We start from the raw sequence: 20,626 nt of genomic DNA, 5'->3' as shown, positions 1-20,626 counted from the left end.
TTTGCACTACTAGTAGTGTTCTAACAACTGACCAAAATGAAGCTTCTACGGAATTATTCACGACATTTGCCTCTTTTGTCCTACATTGACTGGGCTAGACGGAACGTTACATTAAGAACTGGGTTATCAACAACGCCACAGACTTTCCTCCTATTAACAAACTTCGTTTTCTTTTGTTCTTTCCAGGATAATCCGACGCAGATATTAAAGGCATCCATCATGAGCATGACAGTCTCACTCCCGCGATACGGATAACTGCTCGAATCTTCAACTGGCATCGCCATACCCAAACCAAGAGAAAGACTTTTACAATTCCCGTTTAAGTCATTCCTGAAATTCTTCATAATAATGCAGACTTTGCAAAACTTTAGACTTTAGTAAACTCTGTACGAACTCCACCGTATTCCTTACTACAGTATAAATCGGATACAAAGTTGAGAAATGTATATGCAGAGCATTCCCTGACATTCGCTACGAGACTCGGCGGAAAGCGGGCCGGCATCAGGGCTTGTCTTTCCCGGTGAACGGGTCCGGGACAGTCGCTTATATCAAACCTCGTAAAAAAGTTTAGAATAACAGGGTCAGTTCTGAATAAAAGTGGAAAGAAAAATGGGGAAATAAAGTATACAAGACAATCCGCACACCATCCGTGAGTTAAAAGAGAGTATTATACGAGAAATCGGGAGAATTACAGTAGACGAACTTGCACGTGTAAATGCCAATTTCCTTCGGAGATGCCAGGAATGTGTTGCAGCAGAGGGACATCATTTTCAACACCTTGTGTAGTAAAGGTTAGTACACAATATGAAAACTGTAATTTTCATAGCCGACTCTAGCGACTGTCGCTGACCCTTTCATCGGGAAAGACAAGCGCTGATGCCGGGCAGCTTGCCGTCGAGTCTCGTAGCGAATGTCAGGGAATGCTCTGTATATTCAGTGGATACAGAATCCGTGCCCCATTGGTTACAGGAGTAGGCTGTGGGTGTGAAGAAATAAAAAAAAAAAAAATTTAGGAACAGAAGCAAAGGTATGAATCGAAATTCAATTTTCTGTAAGCTATATTATGCCGCTATTGTCTCCTCCTAGGTTAATTATCTTGTGAGTGGTCGGGTTATAATTTGGCCACCCAAGGTTCCTGTCCCAGCTTAACATTTGCGTTTCTTCATTAATTTCATCATTCATCGAAATCGTATTTGCAGCCATAAATAGAAATGGGGCATTCCATTATCACCGGTGGGATACGCGGTCTACTTTCTTTTTATAAAGTAACTACTCTACTGAGAGTTAAGCAACATTTTTCTTACAATTTCTGTGCAATGAAATATGAAACTTAAGACTGTTGATTAAACATAACGACCCTTAAAATACTTTCCCAGATTTGTAGCTACAGGTGAACAATTTTGTGTCACGGCTGGGACAGACGAAACACTGCCTCTTCATCTAATAACAAATTTATTTTCATTTCTGGGAATTATTATTTAACACAAAGAGAGAAGGTAATTGACCTTTGAATATTCTAGTGGAGTTGAGGGGGAAATATAACAATTAAAGGAGAAATTAATTGTTTTTTGGTGTCACGGGTGGGACACAATACAAAACAGAAGTACAGTAGACTCGCGATTATCCGAGCAAATTGGGACCGAGACTACCTCGGATACGGAAAAACTCGGATAATACGGAGATAATGTGCTAATAGGTCGTAAATGACGAAACAACACTTAAAACTGCATAGTAATTATTTATTACCAGTACAACATAAATGAGAAGATTAGTTTTTTGAAAAAGTTTTTCATAATTTTTTGGACACACCTATTCCGTTTGCCATTAATACTACATTACTGGCTTAGAATAGGCCTATACACAGATTTAAACACCACCGTAACAATCGGATACACCGACAATATAATGAACATGTGCAGCGCGGACGACGACTTGACTCCAACTTACTAGTAAACAAACAGGGGGTGCGTTATGAAGCGCGATGTTTTCCAACCACTCCCTCGGTTAACCCGGAGCCTCGGTTAATCTGGACTCGGTTAATCGCGAGTCTACTGTAAATAAAAAAAGTTGTAGTAAACGAACAATATGTGAAATACCTTCTACCTTAATTATGTATAATACTTGAATTTTTTTGCAAATGACAATCTTAGATTGTTCACTCACAATATAGGATAAAGTTACAGCATCGCATTTAATTTTAAAAATTGAAGTTCAGCGTACTTTCACATGGAATGCCCCAAAGGTTAACTGAAAATAATAAAAAAAATGTCCATTTGAAAAATGCTAATGGATAACGAGCTGTTAAAATAGATAGAAGCATTAACACTCTCCTTTCCCTTTGACATTATCACCTTGTAATCCAAGATGTCCAGGTTGTAAAACAAAAATCAAATCAAACCAAATGAGTGACGTACAGAAGTAAATTGTAAAAGAATGGGCTAGCTCGTTCTATACCTCAACAAAGAAACAGTGAAATACCGGTATTGTCAGTTCCGTAGCAATACGTCACATGTTTAATTAGAAATATTAAGCGAAAAACAAGGAAAAATTACGAGATCAAAATGGTCAAAAATGTGAAGATTGATGTTCTAAGAAACACGCTGAAAGTCCTAGGAAATGAAACTAGAGTTGAAAAAAATGGCCGCCACAGTTTGAAAAATAACGGGGAAAATTCATAAAGAGATAAAGTTGGCAGCAACCTGTCTAGACAACACACAAAAAGAGACGAGTGGAGCTTCTCCTTCAGTGAATGAAGCGTTCCTTCTCGTTCTTTTCGAAGTTTTTAAGAGAGTTCCGAGAAATAAATTTATTGGAGAAAAATGAAAAGAAGTGCATCCTCCAGCTTTCGCGTTTAATAATAGAGCACGATTTTTCCTTTGTCGAGAAGAAGCACTCTATAGAATCAAGAGACGAAACTTGGAATTTTATATCTCCGAATTTGTTTCATACCTCCCTTCTTCAGAAACAAAATTTATTTTCTTCAAGAAATTCGGGGAGATGAAGTTGAGCAATAATAAATAATTCAATATTGAATGAAATAATATAATTGAATTCAATATCGAATGCACATACACACGCTCCTCATCTTATTTGTTTTACTGGTAGGGGTACCGGAGGCAAATTCTCCCTAACACTGCCGAAATTTTGAAATTGTGGAATTCCTGCGAGGTGGCTGAAACGATATTACTTTTGGACTACTCAATATTAATAATGAATGGATTGCCTTGCGAGTAAAAATATATATGTTCTTGACATTGATTGATGGAATACATTTTTGGGATGCGTGAACACTTGGGTTACTTCCTCCCGCCACATTATAGGGTGCACAGTCCCTTATCTTACAAAAACGACATGTGTCTCTGACAATGGCGTATGCTGGGTTCAAAACCTGGCTATCTTTTCATATCATAATATTCAAAAGTGAGCCTCTTTTTCGTTCAATTTCTTGGATTTTGAAGTGATGTGACATTGTGATTAAAACTACGCACCTTACAATTTACAAATAATTATAAAAATGTCACCGTTCCATTAATGTAGAAAAAGTAAGGAAAGGATTTCAAGTATTTCATGGTTATTTATAAAATATAGAGGCCCATGTTGGAAATATTTATGTAAGCCAACGTGCGAGAAAAAAATACATAATAAACTTCTTACCTTGAATATTTCACTCTAACAGGAACTCCATTCTTTTCTTGTCGACCTCTGTGGTAAAATTGTTACTAGTACAGCATACTACGACGTCAAGGGTACCGGGTTCAAATCCGGGCCTGGGCATGGTTTTTCTTTGTGAATGTTCCTTTATCAATTTCATCGTATCGTCAGTCATTCTCGTCGTCGCGATTAGCTAAAGTGGCAGAAAAGCGACGCTAAATCAAATTCATTCTGTTCTTCTTTGGGTTGCCAGAGGCCTGCATACGTTCACAATTTGAAGCTTATCTTCATAAAAAGCCGAGTAAATTGTTTCGTTAATTACGTCACTGATGTTTATTCACTACACTACGCAGCCCAGATCATTCAAAAATATATATGTCACTCACTCAATACACTATATAAAATCTGCGCCGTAAGGTACGTAACTTTCTTAAACTTCCCTCAATACGGTCAGCCCCTCTCCCTCAGTCATAAATAAAGTATCCGAGGGGTTCAAAACTTTGTCACCATTAGTATGGTTGGTTGAAGGTCAGCGCGGTCTCTCTCTTCTGAATGTGTTCAATGGGACAGTGTTGGCCCATAGGAAAACAAAATCCCTGTCACTTTGCCACCCTTTTCCCATTCCTGTAATTGTAGTTCCGTTTAAAAATTTCCCTTTCCTGGGAAAAATCCTATGCTAGTTAGGGAATTGGCATCGCTGTAAGGTTTAACCTCCATGGTAAAATGAAGACTTTCCTGTCCAGGACATGGGCTTAGAAGCCACTACACATAGGTCACCGATCGCCTCCAGGCGCTGGTCGGGGAAGAATCTAAACGAAGAAGCCTGGTGATAGCTTAAAGAAATGAAGCCCATGTACTATCGTTTTCTCCCGCGGTCGTTGTTTGAGAGTGAAACATCAGTCACATTTGTTAGTCGATTAGTCTACAAATTTTCATGAACTTTCTGCTTATGTATATTTTTCAGTCTTATTTTCATAATTTGGACCCGCTGAACACGAATATGTCATTGGTTTTGCTGTAATATCAGTTTTTCGGATAATATGGGTCGTTTATTATTTCTTATTCAAAGTGCAACGTGTAGCCTATATGTCATATGTATTATGTAGAAAAACATAAAATTACAAACACAGTACAGTCAGTACCCAGTAAATTACATATATAATGAACAGTATAACAATGAAAAATAGCTAAAGCAATACAATGAAATGAACAGAATACATTAATATGACACATCAGTCCCTTAATTTAGTTCATCTTATGTGACAACATGCTCAAGAGTGAATACAATTGTTGTTCATTGTCTTTTTTGGGAAACACTCCCTTCCCCTTCGTCACGAACTAATCTCCAAATGTAATCACCCATCATGGCACAGTCCCATCTTCCCTGGTATCTGCCTTCCATGAATTGAATGTCCTTTTGAAAGTGTTCGCCGTGTTCTTCGCTTATCTCTCCCAAATTCTGCCAAAAGAAATCAAGATGCGAATGAAGCATGTGTAATTTTACAGACATTCTACAGCCCAGTGCTCTATATCTATCAATTAGTGTCTTAACTTGATCGTCAAGAGCTTCACTTCTGTTGTGGACAAGAAATCCCTTCACCAAGTTGTGGAAGGCCTTCCAAGCATTTCTTTCCAGCTCGGTCATATTTTGTTTAAGTTCATTACTATTTAGCATGAAACAAAACTGTGGTCCTCTAAAAATGCAACCCACAATTTTTGCCTCTGACAGATTAGGATTTTTTTATGTACTGTAGAGCAGCTGACTCACTATCGAATGCTGTCACAAATTGTTTTGCCAACCTCTGTTTAATGTGCAGCGTTTGTAGTAGAATCTTCTCTCTGGACACATAAGCTGCGCTTATCACATTATGTTTTCCTGGAATTTGCTCTGTTCATTCAGGCCACACAGTTTGCTCGTAGTGTCCCAGAGACAGAGAAAACAAGAGTATACCACATAAGAAATACATAAGAAATCACCACATATGTCCCACTGGTATATTGGATTTTCTCCAACACTTGAGTAACTTTCCTTCAAGTGGATGGAGTACGCGACTGGAATTGGTTCGTACTGAAAGCCAATTGCACTAAATAGACCACTTATATCAGAACAGTAGCACAGCGACTCTTCAAAAAAACACGAAAACACCTGGTGTCTCTTTCTGAATTTTGTTATTCTATAGGAAGGAAGTAGCAAGTTCCACTCCTTCAGCCGTGAAGTTTAGACTTATATTTTGGTAAATTCAGGTCTCGAATAAGGTCAGCTAGCTCTTTCTGGTTCAGTAAATGAGGTTTCTTGCTATCCTCATCATCAGTAATATGGTCACCAGAACTGTCCAAATCACTACCTTCTTCCGCAAACGTGGTTTGGATTCGAGGCGATGGTATAGGAAGATCTTCACTGTCAGGAACAGGTGCTCGGGAGGATGGTATGTCAAGGTACTGTAGTTGATGCCTGTTCTTCCCTCTCTTGAAATGTGGCAGGTCGATCATGCAAAAGTAACAATCATCATGATGATTTGTTGGTTCCCTCCACACTCGCAAATCGCAAATGGCATGCCTTTCCTGCTACCAAGCAACCAATGTTCCATCGTCGACCTGCAGTTACCACACGTAACATGTGGAGCCCATGGTTTGTCCAGATCACCAACAGCCATTTCAAAGTACGCTTATAGGCTTCACAAAATTTTGTCCCTGGTACAATGACATGTTTAACTTGCTTGGGCCCAATATAGTATCCACATACATAACAGAACGAGTCTGCATGTAATTTGCACTTCCGACCCGCTGACATGCTGTTCCATAACAAAGTAAATGAACTTAACGCAGATTAACACACACCCAGACTGAAGTAGTAGACATGGTGGCGAAGAAACAACCTTGAAACACACAACCACAAGGCCAAAGTAGGAATTCAGGTGAGCGCTTGTACTCTTCAAATTTACTACGGACCGACAAAAACACACAAAAAATTAGATAAACCACACAGACGGGGTAGACATGAAGGGGGAGTTTCGAACCTTTACAAAAGTTAAAATGAACAGCAACTGTGCTTCCATCTAGCGACTGTAAGAGTAAATACACCCATATTTCTGTGGCTAAGCCAGCAGTGCGAGAGAACAAAACATGCTAATATCTTTCAAAATGTTGATATTTCGACAAAATCGTTGCCGCATTCGTGTTTAGTGGGTCGAAATCTATAAGAATTCATCACAAAACAATGATAAGCAAAATCTTGTTGACCAGTGTTATTTTCTGTACTTAGTCTGCGCTTCAGAGATAGCTTAGCTAGCTTAGAATATACGCGCCTGGTCTCTGACCACTAAAATCACCTTACCGAGGTCCATGGACGTCCGCAGGATTTTTTCCAGGGAGGGGCAAGGAAGGTATTTTTATCCAGGGGGGCAAACAAGCCAAATTTTCCCAATAACAGTGTTGTTCCCTCAAAAGCTTTGCTTAAATTGGAATTTATCATTTTCGTCCATTAATTAACACACATTATTGTGGCTGAAATGAAATTATACGCGAGATATATATGTAATTTTTGGTTGACTTTCATTTTCCAGGGAGGGCCACGGGCCCCTTGCCCCCCCCCCCTTTCCGGACGCCCATGTCGAGGTCAAACACTTTTCCAATCTGCCTTCCTTGGTTATTCAACTATATTCTTCTCTGCAGCCAAATATGCACTTACCAACTTGTGAACTCAATCTCCGTGGCGGAGTGGTTAGCACAGCGCGCTACGACGCCAGGAGTCCCGGGTTCGAATCCTGACCTGGGCGTGTGTGTTCTTTGCGACTGTCCTGGCATCAATTTCATCATTACATCACTCATCCTCATCGTCGCAACTAGCCAAATGTGGCAAAAAAGCTACGCTAGATAACATGAATGAAAATCGTATTGTGAAATTTAATCACGTGAGAATTAAAATGCTTGTATTCCCAAGACGTGCGATGAAATAACGGAGTCTTTACTTTTCTAAAAATGCAAATTATTGTCGACAATCACAAGGCTCAACGTATGCTTGCAGGCATAACCAGGTAGGATAGACACAAACATGTTCAATCAGCAATTGTTTGTATACGGTTTAATGTCCCGGAAGTCAGAGAGGCATTTCATTAAATGCAATCAGCCGTAACATGCTATTGCCACAAACATGCATTCATGTGATGTGTTTTCCGTGTACAGACACACACGCTCGCTCTACCTGTTCTTGTTGGTAAATGAAGCCTGGATACACGTCAGCCTTCGTTTACGTGATGCTCAGACGAGTCCAAATTTCCGCGTCTAGTTCAAAACATACACGAGAAGAATTCAACAGGTAAAGAAAGTAAAAGAGAGGAAACAAGAAAAGGAAAGAAATCGAAGAAAAGGAAATGAAAGAAAGAATAAGAAAGGATATCAAAAGAAAAGTAAGAGAATGGAAGTATAAGGAATAAAGTAAATAAAAAGGAAATAAAGGCACAAGATTTCATCACCTTTCAGCATAGTAATATTCAGATATTTTCGTTCTTATGGGCCGGCCTCCGTGACGGAGTGGTTATCTCAGCGCGTTACGACAGCAGGGTTCCGTGGTTTGAATCCCGGCCTGGGCATGGGTTTTCTTTGTGAGTGCCCATCAAATTTCATCACTCATCCTCATCTTCGCGATTAGACAAAGGTGGCAGAAAACGAAGTTAAAAAAACACTCAATCAATCGTTCTTATGGGTTAGTTCGTTGATATGAACGTCCGGAAGGGAGGCATGGGGGCCGTGCCCCTTCCCTGGAAAATTGATGTAAACTTAAAAGTATATATTTCACACACATAATTTTATTGCAGTCACAGTCATTTAAGTTTATTATAAAAAAGGAACATAATAACTTCAACCAATCAGTGGTAACATTATTTTGAATATGTCTCGTTTGCTTCCCCTCCCTGAATAAACATCTTGCTTCCCCTCTCTCTGAAGTCGATACTCTATGACAGTGGCGGTGATTAGGGGGGGCAGTTGCCCCCACTTTTTGACACTTTTGCCCCCACACTATGCTTATCTAACAAGGAAAAGTAAACTGACCTTGCCCCTCCCAGTTTTGGCACCTTGCCCCCTCACCCCAGTCTTTGAACCTAATCGCCGCCACTGCTCTGTGATGATTTCAATTCCAATAATTTGTTGCATCTGCCATCCATGCCAATAAAGTAGAATATTTCAAAATGGGAAAACATTGGTTGCAAGGTCGACAAATTGGTCAACTTTGATTTAATCTCAGATGGGTCATGCAATCCGTCCTTGTCGAGAATCGAACACGAAAACTCATGATTGCACCCTGAAGAAGAGGGGGGAGTGGGAGGGAGGGAGGGAGAGGAAGGAAGAGGAAGAGTGTGTGTGAAAGAGAGAGGGGAAAAGAAAAAAAGAGAGGCGCAGTGGTCCAGTCGGTTTGGGTCGGTAATGGGTCTGACTGCCGCGCGGAAGATTCAGGTTCCATTTCTAGGGAGAGTGATTTCAGGTGAGAATTTGTCTGTAGTCTGTCCCGGCTTATCGCTGGAGCAAGCGAACGAAATCAAGTCTCTGTGCAAGTAGTGACACGAAACGGCTTCACCTATGATCACGTGCGAGGGAACGGGTTTGCATGGGGGGGGGGGAAAGGTACTGCACTTACCTGCCTGTGCAGAACCGCGTACTGCCCACTCGATCCTCCCCTTCTCTGCCGCTGTGTGCGGCCTTACCCCAGATATACCTGAGACAGAGTATAGTAATGTTCCTGCATGGATCGGCTCTGGAGTTCACCAAGCCGCTACTAAGTGAATGTCTGGCTGGAACCATGACAGTAAAGACAACCAGAACGTGGTGATGATCACACCTCTACAATGACCAAGATCTTAATGTTCTGAGCCATCCCTCCACGGTATGATAAATCGACGCCACTGCTTACTACATTAACATAGCTTCTAATAGCTGACGTGACAAGATGGAGCGAAATAATCTCTGATGGTGCCAGGCCGTTGAACGTACAACCACTCTAAGGCATCTCTTCCCAGCTCTCGTATGATTGACGTCGTAAAACAGGCCGACATTTTCGCAACAAGGAGAAAAGCAATTTGCTTTGAGATCATTGGAAGGATGACACGGCTGCTGCATTTCGTTACATTTTGAAATCCGCCGAAGTTCAAAAGCAATTAGATAATTGATCTTTCAAAGAGTGAATTATGGCTGGCAATATAGATGAACGTTTCTAGAGGCTACGACAACTGAATCGATTGCCTAAGGCGATGTGCACACAATGGATTCTTGATAATATCTTGAAAGGAAATAGCACAAGTGAGAGTTGGTGATATGCTCAATGCTTAACATAGGTATGTCGATTTAATCAATTAATCGAACCGATTAGCCGAACAATTTTACAATTCGATTAATAATTCGATTAATTACCAATCAAATATGTGTAACCGAGTGAACGATTCGATTAAAATGTAACGCAAAGTTAAGGGAACGTATTTGCTCCGTAAATCCTGTTAAGGGAAAATGTATAGTCATTATTCTGAACTAGTGTTTCTTGCATTCTTGCACAACACAACGTAATTAATTGTGATATACATAGAAAAAATGTATGTTGTTCTTCATAGAGAAAACTACTACATTACTTATCTATAAAAATACAACTTTTAAAAATGTGCGCTACGACGACAGGATTCCCGTGTTAGAATGCCGGGCTGAGCATTGGTGTTCTTTCCCAGTGTCCCTTCAAAAATTTCATCATATCATCACCCATTTCCATATTCGCGATTAGCCAAAAGTAGAAAAAAAGCGACGTAAAATAAACCAAATGAATAAATCATCAATCAAAAATTAAAATTTGCATTAATTTGGCTTTTCTCGAAATTATAAACGTTGTTTAAAACGGCTAAAAATTCGATTAGTCGGTCCATTATTCGAAGAAGTGTCCTCGAAGTTATAAACGCTGTTTACATTCGATTGAAAATTCGATTAGTCGGTCAAAGAATCGAATTAGTCACGTGCACTGATTAAAATTTTGAATCAATCAAAAACAATATAGTAATCAATATTTACGAATGAAGGAAGGCGAGAGTAGCAAATAAAGCGGAAGAGAAATAGGAAATTGAATTCGAGGAACAAAGACAGACACACACAAAGTAGGGTTGTAGAGGAAGGAAAATTATATAAAGGGGCAAGTGCGTATATATGCACGCTTCAGGTATTTTAAATATTTCACATTACGGTTGCACATTCCTTATGATTGACCAAGCTAAACAGATTCACAAATGTCCAGTGTAACGTGGTATAACGATGTTGTCCAGACAATGGTATTTTCTTTTAAAAAATGCTTCACTTCCTCCATTCTCCCTATATTTTATGTTATTTTCGGATACTCGTACGTGAGGTTGATGGAAAATTGGAAAACCACCTGTACCATTATGAATACATAAATAATAAATAAAATAAGGTAACCTAAGTACAGCTTTATTAATTTTATAACAATTAGTTACTAGCATTAGGCAAGATGACCATGTAATTTTAATGCTAGTCGAAAATCCTGAAAATTACTTGGTGGTACGGCGAAAATATAAATTTTGGTTTAGTGGAACGCCAGTAAAAACATTTTAAAACCATTGCACTATGTGCTTACATTCGGATTCGAACCCGGGAACACTTGTTCACAATGTGATACCACCACGGTTTCGGAGTGACACTTTGGGCTACTACATTGATTGATTGATTTGGTGTATTAAGTCAACTTTATGCACAGTAAGGCTAATCGGCTCTGGATGTACAGTTTAAAGTGGGATCCGAACCACTATGTGCCTCCACCGGTTATCGAACCGAGGACCCTTTGATTACAAGGCGACGTTGGGCTACTAGAGTACGCAGAGAGGAGCTGAAGGGGCTACGACCCTTCTGAAATTTTGAGAAATCAAAATTTTCAAATGAGAACAGTACGAGAACTCGGGAAAAACGAAAGTGGTAAATACAAACTTCCTTTTAAATTACCTCCGATTACCATTTTTGTCTTTGAAAAACTTTTAAAACGAAGTTTTTATATTTTATCCCGGCTCTACCTAGAAGGCAACTATGTGATATCCACCTTTACAATCACAGCCCCCACCCCCCCCCCAACCCCCCGAAAAAAATCTGTGTACCCTAGTGATTTGGACCAAGTGGTATTGGGTCCCATCCAAATATTAATCTGTCAGGGCCCGTCTACCTTTGGCAGTACGCTCCTTGCTGTGATTGCTACAAGAACAAAAACCTCTGTATTCTGTTCGTGAAGAATTTGAACAAGTCGTCTTTCAAAGTTGGGAGTTAACTTTACACAAAAGCCAAAAGACAGCAGAGACATCTGAAATAAACCTGTGGCCTTTTTACCTGCCAGTGAAGCGCCGGACGTGTCGATAAATCGATTCCATTGGACATGGACCTTGCTTAACATTCACAGCGCCTCGCTTCGTTATTATGTGTAACTAGCGTCGTCCGAACATCAGGGAAACAATTGGCTTTGTTGTAGTCTCTAGAGTAAACCGATTCTATTGGCCGGCTGCAGGAAATACTTGAACATTATTACGTTGCTGCAATTGAGCAGTGTAAGGACATACATTTCGGCTCTAATTTTTCCTCATAATTTTGTTACCAAAAGCGTTGATCAAAGAATCACAGATTTCCGTGTTGTAATGGTTAACTAAAGGAGCTTCGAAACCCAAGGTCTTGGGTTCGAATTCCGGTTATGTCGCTCGTAGTCCTTCACAATATTATTATTATTACTAGAAGTACGTGAAGTACTCGTACATGACGATTTTATGCCACTTTTGGAAATAGGGGTTTTGATTGATTGAGCTCGTTTGGTTTATTTTACTTCGCTTTTCTGCTACTTTTGGCTAATTGCAAAGATGAGTGATGATTAGATGAAACTGATGAAGAGACACTCACAAAGAACACGCATGCTCAGTCCGGGATTCGAAACCTGGACCTCTGGCGCCGTAGTGAACTATGCTAGCCATTCTGCCACGGAAGTCAGCTGGCAAATAGAAATGATGAGGATGAACAATGATAAGATGAAACTTATAAATGACATATCCATTACACTAATGGCAAATCTTATATTTCACTGTACACTAATGGTAAATAACATTGTACATAAAATGTAATATCACTCACGAGGTTCATGTTCTCTGTTCTGGATTCCAGAGCAGATATCATATCACATAATGTACTGTATACAACAATTATGTTGCTATATAGCATAGTATTGTAATCTATTTATATACTTGTTATAAAATGTAACCAAATTGTCATAAATAGAGAAAAAGTCTGGGGAACCGTTATATTCGGAGCAACTGATGTCGTGGTATATTTTTAGGAACCAGGACAATAAGAGCATACCTTCGAATGTATGCGGCTGGAGGCGGGCTCACTTCGGGGATGCCCCCTCCCCTTTATTATTAATGATAGTCAGAAAAAAGCACACACGCCAAAGTCAGCACTCGAACACCTAACTTTCGGATGCTGTGATTTTTCTTTATCATCCTCATCGTCGCAATTTACCTAAGTAAAATAGTAAAATGGCGTTAATTAATGGAACATCGGAGTTGTGTTTGTAAAGTGGGACCATGAGTATTACTGTGCAAATTGTCCATGACTATTTTCATTAATTTTCCTCATACGTCCTGTGTGTTTTTAAGCGATGGATTTTAATGTATGCTGGTGCAGAAGTTGTCAACAGCTTGTTTTGAGTTTTCTTTTAATTCTTTAAGCTCTTATTGGTTCAAATAAAGTGCACGAACATGGTGATGGACAATTTGCACGGTAATAATCGTGGATCCCACTGTACAAAGATAAGGTGAAATATATGAATAGGCAAATGAAATGAAATTCCCATACCGTTCCAGTCATACTAACTCAGAACTTTCTCGCTCTCCTAGGGCTGAAATAAGCAATGTAAATGAACCAAACTAGTGTGGATAAGGTTTAGTTTTTGATCTAAGCCTACTTTATGCATAGGTATGCTAATCGGGGACTGGCCCTACAGTTTAAAGCGGAATTCGATCCACTATGTTCCTTCACCGGGTATCGAACACGGGATCCCTTGATAGGAAGGTGACGACGTTACCAGAACGCCATCGGAAGGCACTAATCTATTATTCGAATGGAAAAAAAATATATCCAGTGTTTCGATCCAGGGAACATTACTCATACTATTTTTTTAAAAATTTCACAGTTGACCTAGCCTTTCTTTCAAAGAAGCTGCGAATAATGATAATGAGCGAATAGAAGAGAAAACTAACTGACCATAAGTCCAGTCGCCAGAGCCTAGCTAGTGTGCAACAATGCACTTTAGGGTGTGCTACGTGAAAATGTGGTTCTCATTTGGGTGTCTTAAGAAAGGGTCACCCCTTACACCCAAAGAAAAAATAATGTTATGGTGCAACTGAAAACATCCAATAATGTTTAATTGTATAAAATAATGTTTAATTGTATAAAATAATGTTACTAATATCATAAATGTTTATGACAACGTATGATAAGGGCGATTACAGGGTTCAAACCTTAACATGGTCTGGAACTCAAAATAAGAATCAAACCCTGAACCTCTTGGTTTCGAGGTTAAATCATTAGTTTATTTGGATTCGTAAACAAACATGTTAATCTCATCTAACCTAGTCTTTTCCCATCTTCTTTGTATCGATATCTTCAAGAGTTGTCAAGATGAAAGTTCAAGGTTGCCTAGCTTGGAATCCACAAGAGGCCGCCTGTCCATAGCTCAACAATATCTCTTCTATCTGGCCCTGCTAAAGTAAGTGGTAGAAGCGTTCTTGTAAAGAAATTGGAGTAAAATGAAAGGCACTATAAATATTGACCTAATTGGTAGTCATTGTATTTACTAATACTGATAGTGACTTTTTATCTGGTACAGTCATAAACAGAACATGAACTACTTCAGATATAAAACAGTAATTACACATTATTCCCTTGAAGTAAGGCAACAAGAAACGCACGCGAGATTGGCACTTTACATATCATCATAGAATAGACATTCAAATGGATAGGGACAATGGGAACGCTGTGTGGAAAATATCAAAATAGCAATCTCGATTAACTTTGCTGCCTTCAACATTCCATCTCCCACCTCCCTCAATACATGTATTCCTCACTAAATACTAACAACTTGGAGCTTCGTTTAGGGCAACCACGATATATTCCACAGACATAATCGATTGATTGATTTGTTTTATTGTATTTCGCATTTCTTCCACTTTTGGCTAATCGCGACGATGAAGATGAGTGATGATACGATGAAATTGATGAAGACACACTCACAAACACCCATATCCAGGCCGGAATTCGAACCCGAGACATTTAGAGCTATAGCGCGCTGTTATAACCATTCCCCACGAAGGCCGGCAAAGCCATTACTCATAAACTGGAAACGTTATATTTTACTGTTCACATATCCTTGGGGAAATTGACCAATCAGGTTACTTTATAGTCGAATAAACAACTAAATGACAGGAGAGTTAGTATAGCACATGTCTGTGAGCGTACAATAATTTCTGAGAAATCTTGACCAACGTGAAATCAATAATTATTATATAACCTAAATTGCAAGCTTATATATCGAAAATCAACTAGACGTTCATTGTTAACATTTACTGGTTGGTTCGCAAAAACAGAATGGGCTCGAGATCATTATGTCTCGGTGAGGTAGGACCAGGTCGATCTTAGAGTGCACCCAATTTTATTTTTTTCTCTCTCACAGTTATAACTAGAATTCTTGGATTCTTAGCTCTTGTCTCTTACATCCAGCGAAACGAGTATGTCGATTTAATGAATGGTGCATTGAGCTATTGTTCAATCCATCGAATTTCATATTTATAGGTCTGGTACTTTCGGAGGTACGTATATGTGCCATGAATCAAAGGAAATCAAAATTCTTTGTGACTTATAGAATATAGTAGGGACATCTCTTATGAACATATGAACGAGATTTCTAAATCGTGGAACTTCGTGTAAGAGAAAGCATCGTTCTGTTTCCATTGCATTTTTTCTCTTGCTTACAATGTTGTGTATGTGTCGATTCATTTGTTATTTGATTTCACATAAAGTATAACATGCTATAACATGTCGAAATTTAGAACATCCCTGATGCCCTACAATCAAGGGGGTTCTGGGATCGATACCCAGTGGAGACCCAGAGTGGTTTGAATCCAACTTAAAACTGTAGGTCCAGTCCCGATTGGCCTCTCTGTGCATAAAGTCGACTTAAAACAATGTTTAAACTTGAAAGCCATGTCACAACTTTATGTACTTTCTTGGCGACTTTCTATAAGGCCTGGTTCAGTTCCTAGTTTTTACATCAGAACGCTATTCGGCCCTGGATGTATACTCAATGCTTGCAAATGTGTAGTGCTGGTTGTATCTCTCTCCAGGATATCTTAATTTAACACCTTTAATAAAAGCACGAAAGCGACAACAAAGATTTAAAAAATCTAAAGCTTCCACTCCTAGAACAGCGTTAAATTTACGATATTGTACCGTTAAAATGTGCGTTATTTTACACACACGGGGCGCAACCGTTTTTAAATTTCAGTTTCAACATTAAATTCATGAAGATAGTTAATGATTATAAATTGCAGTTGCGTACATTAAAATTATTTAAAAAACTGAACCATTAAAATAACATTAATTAGGTTAACTACATAACGGTCGTTAATACTTAAGAAAAAAGAAACAGTCGTGGTTATTTTGGGGGTGGCAGCAGAAATGGACGGCCATACACCGTTATTTCTTCCATCAACGTTTTACATTACGCCCTGAACTCAATTTGTTCGCCCCCGTGCTGTCTTGTCCGAATAGCTCTCGCTTTCTACTGTGACATAGACAGACCTGTGCATGTCTTTTAGTCAATGCCGTTGGTCTGCTTACAAATCCTGTACACTCTGTCCCGGGCATCTTTGGAGCTAGCGAACGAAAACAAGTCTCTACGCAAGTAGTGACTCGAAAGGGTTCGACCAATGAACACGTGAGAGAGTAAGTGAGTGCATGAAGAGGAAAATGCAGCTGCAGCTTCTTCGGTCCGCCCAATCGCATTCGCCACTTCTCTACCGTTATGTGCGTTCTTGCTCTACAGACTTCCGGAACAGAAAATAGTGTCAAGAAACACATGACGCAAAATTGAATGTCCATTTCATGAGATTAGGGAACTTGGTTCGGTTCATACAACGAATGTGTTGTCATTAATTGTCTACGTATGTAATATTGAGCTGCGAAATGCACAGGCTTTCAAAGTTAAGAAGCCAACCATCGTGTCTGAGTGGTTAGCGTGCGCACTATGAAGACACAAATCCAATATTCGAATCTGGGTTCATTCGTTTCAACGATCACCGTTCATTCTCATCGTCACGATTAACTTATATAGATAAAAAGCGACGCAAATAAGTCAAATTAAACATGTGTAATTGTCTCTACTTTTCTTGGCTCTGTATAGTATGAAGTGTCGTAACCTTAAAATAAATGACGTTGAAAAACATTTGGACCTAAGAGAGTTAGAAGAACCGTTGAACAGAGAAGATTGCATAATACTACATCAGTCGTTTTTCGTGTCATATTATTATTAAGGGTCCTCCTCCGGGGTCCGCGCTCTGCTTTGGGCTCCGACTGCGGGACGACATGGGTTCGAGTCCGCTGGGTTCATTCTCTGAGTTTCGGGGTGTATATAGGACCGGAAGCAACCCACCATAGTGAAGTAGTTGGGGAGCTACGAGTGAGTAGCGTAACCCGGTCTCTGATGTCTCCTATAACAGCTGAGGGTTCGACGTGCTGACCCCACGTCAGCCCATTACCGTTTGAAGATCTCAACACCTCTAGGTAGGATTGTGGAAGGGAGACTGGTAATCGGGACATAGGCCAAGGAGCTTCCAGGGCTTCCGAGCCACGGGTTATTGTTATTAAGTATTATTAGAATAATTAAATGAATAAATCCTAATTGACACGTATAGGACAGGAAAGGAAGAGTTTACATGATTTTTGTCGATAAACCTCGTGGTTCATTTCATTTTTGTTATTTAGAATCGCTTCTCTTCCATTTCTGACTAATCGCCACGATGGGGATAAGTGATGGCATGATCAAATTATTGAAGGGACGCTCGCAAAGACACCCACGCCCAAGCCGATGTTCGAACCCGGGACCCCTGGCGTTATAGCGCGCTGTGCTAACCAACCCGCCATGGATGTCGGCTTAGTGGTAAAAGAACTGTACCAAGGCCAAGAGAAAGATGGCAAAACAATGTGAAAGTAGACCCGAAGTAAATTCGTAAGCATGGTTGAGGAGGATTTATCTCGCTCAACGTACGGACAGGCCTTCTGGTTTAGGAATTCAACAACGTTAGTTGAGACATTAGAATTTTACCAACCATTTTACGTTGATACAACAGTAACAGATAAGAAATAAAGATCAGGCACTAAAAAATCGACAAATAAAAGGGCAGAATACAAGCAAGCATTGCTAAAAGTACCCTATCAAATTACGAGAAATATGTCTCCATTTGAGATTAAATCAGGCCCTCTGCACGATGATATTTTTAAAAGTTTCGAAAATAATTAAAAGATATATCAGTACATATCAAAATACCACTGTAAGGAATACTAATACACAATGGTAAAAATAAAGTGAAGTTATTCCCAGCGTATTTTACGGTAATATGAAGGAACATTGGGGTATACATGATACTAGAGGTGTTGCAATCAGCAACACGCTCCAGCCCTCAGGAACTAATTTATTAGAGGCTGGGCGAGTTCCAGAGCACCTCCATGCAGTTATATTGTTCATCTGAGATTAACTACCACGGAAAGTCAACCTAGATCTCCCGCGTATCAGTCAGATGCCCTAAGACTGCACTGCATAGAAATAAACTTCAAAAAGCTCAACAACAGAATGAACCAAAGGAGAAAGCTTTAACATTACGGAATATCACTTGATAAAGCTTAAAAATATGCCGTAGAGTAAATATAACAACTTCCACAATAACCTAAATAGAAGTAGGCTGCAGGCTAATTTAGAAGTTTAAGCATGAAATTGTAATATTTCAAACCGGAATAAAATAAAGTTATAACAGAGATATATACACCAGAGAGATTAGTTTCTTTGTATTTTTCATATTATGGGTCTCCTTTCGGCAACTTTTGACTAATCGTGACGATGATTGATGATTAGATGAAATTGATCAAGGGACACACACAAAGAATTCCTATACTCACGCAGCGATTCGAACCCGGGAACTTAAATGGCGTGTTCGAGATGTAAAGAAAAAATAAAACTCATAAAATCAAATAGCAAAATTGCAATATTTGTTTACAAAACAGAACAAAATCATTTTGAAAAATGAACAAAATGGAACATCCGGAATCAAGCACCCATAAATGTTACTGAATGTCAACAGTCTAAGGTCCGCATGGTTACGAATACTAAAAATAGATATGGATATAATTCTAACTCTCCAGAAAAAACTCACTTGGAAAAAAATCTCTTGCCAGTTATAGTGTAAAAATTCAGGGTTAAACAAATATAAAGCTCATGTAAATAATCGTCCACACACAAAAAAAAACTTTCTCCGACTCTATGCTTTAACACTTACCTCGTGTGATATAGGAGTAATTGGGACGATTAAACGTAGCTGATAAAGTCTTGTTGTAAACATAAATCCATCAACCCATTACTGCACTAACAAAAACAAAAAATGACGATATAAAAAAGGCATCCATTTTTACATTAAATGTGTGTGAAATTTCTCCAAAGTGTTTGCTGAGACGTCCTTAATGCACAAATAAAATAAAAGGAATATAAATTGGGTGTTTGTTAGGGGATCGGTTGTAATCACTTCAAATTTTATGCTCCAGTAACACAGGACCCTCTCGCCAAAATAATTTTGGATCGAAAACTTCTTATACTGGTTAAAATCCCGGTTTCTTTGTTCTCACGAGAAAAACGGCGGGAAAATTTCCGCGCGCGCGGGAGATCGCTGACAGAGACAAGTGACGCTGTGCAGGAACCGTAACGAACGAAAGCTTTCCAAACACTACGCTCGAGATACAAGAGCAGATCCCGACGACTCACTCGCGAGACCACGGCGGAGGGGAGGCCGCAAGATGCGCGCGCATACTTTTTCAGCGGCCGAGAGATGGAAGCACTGTTCTCCAGTCGAAAAGTTATCAAAGCGGCTTTCTACTCTCTCCCTCTCTGTTTGTTCCTCTTCGTAGCTTTCAGCATCTCGTAAATACTAAAAAGAGAACCAAATGTCATCTTAAGAGAACGAAGTGCGGGAAAGTAGATACATGTAAACTTCTTTTTTGCCGCTTTAGTACCTATTTTCCATTTTCATAAAGGTACATGCTTTTCACAGCTTCCCAGATGCAAATCATGAGAAACACTAGTGACATCGGTTTAATATTGTTCAAACATCTGTTCCTCCTGTCTTCTCTCCTTATGGACATCAGCAGGATTATTTCCAGCGAGGAGTCATATGTTTCCCCCCTCAAAAGATAGAAAATGCATAAACTTGTTTGTTTTTTTTCGCTTTAGTAGTTGTTTTCCCCTTCTCTAGTTTGAAGTTATTATAACAAATTATAACAAATTACTGCGACTAAAAAGAAATTATATGTGAAATGTATACTTTTACAAGACATTTTCCCCCCCATTTTACCCTTGCGGACGGCCATGGCTCTCCTAAATGAAAAGTGAAGAAATATCACACAAAAAAAGTGAAAATGTTGTTTTACCTCTTTAAAATTTCTACAAGATAGAGTTTCTGCAGTTGATCATACAAAGATAAGTTTTTTGCTTTGATTGGAGTTTTGATGATAGATCACGTATTGCAAGTTTTGTCTCCAAGAACTCTCTACAAATGTAAATAGTACAAAAAGAACAGATTATCACACATACATCGTATTCGAACCCTAAGCAAAGTGTTGAAATTAATATACTTGAATACAAATCTGT

The 20,626-nt window shown here is 39.2% G+C and overlaps 1 protein-coding gene across 2 annotated transcripts in view; it reads right to left on the bottom strand.

The window, feature by feature from the left end:
- Oct-TyrR (Octopamine-Tyramine receptor) overlaps window positions 1–19,689 on the bottom strand; it is a 554,641-nt gene extending 534,952 nt beyond the window's left edge. For both annotated transcript variants that reach the window (XM_083134320.1, XM_083134304.1), the window contains exon 1: window positions 19,266–19,689. The gene's annotated coding sequence lies outside the window, so the exon portion shown is untranslated. The remainder of the gene's footprint in view (window positions 1–19,265) is intronic.
- Between the last annotated feature and the right edge of the window lie 937 nt (window positions 19,690–20,626).

This window comes from Lepisma saccharinum, chromosome 1, assembly GCF_977018435.1.
Source record: "Lepisma saccharinum chromosome 1, izLepSacc3.1, whole genome shotgun sequence".
In the NCBI taxonomy this organism is placed as follows: Eukaryota; Metazoa; Arthropoda; class Insecta; order Zygentoma; family Lepismatidae; genus Lepisma; species Lepisma saccharinum.
The sequence above is the reverse complement of the archived record's forward strand: the minus strand, read 5'-3'. Positions and strand labels throughout refer to the sequence as shown.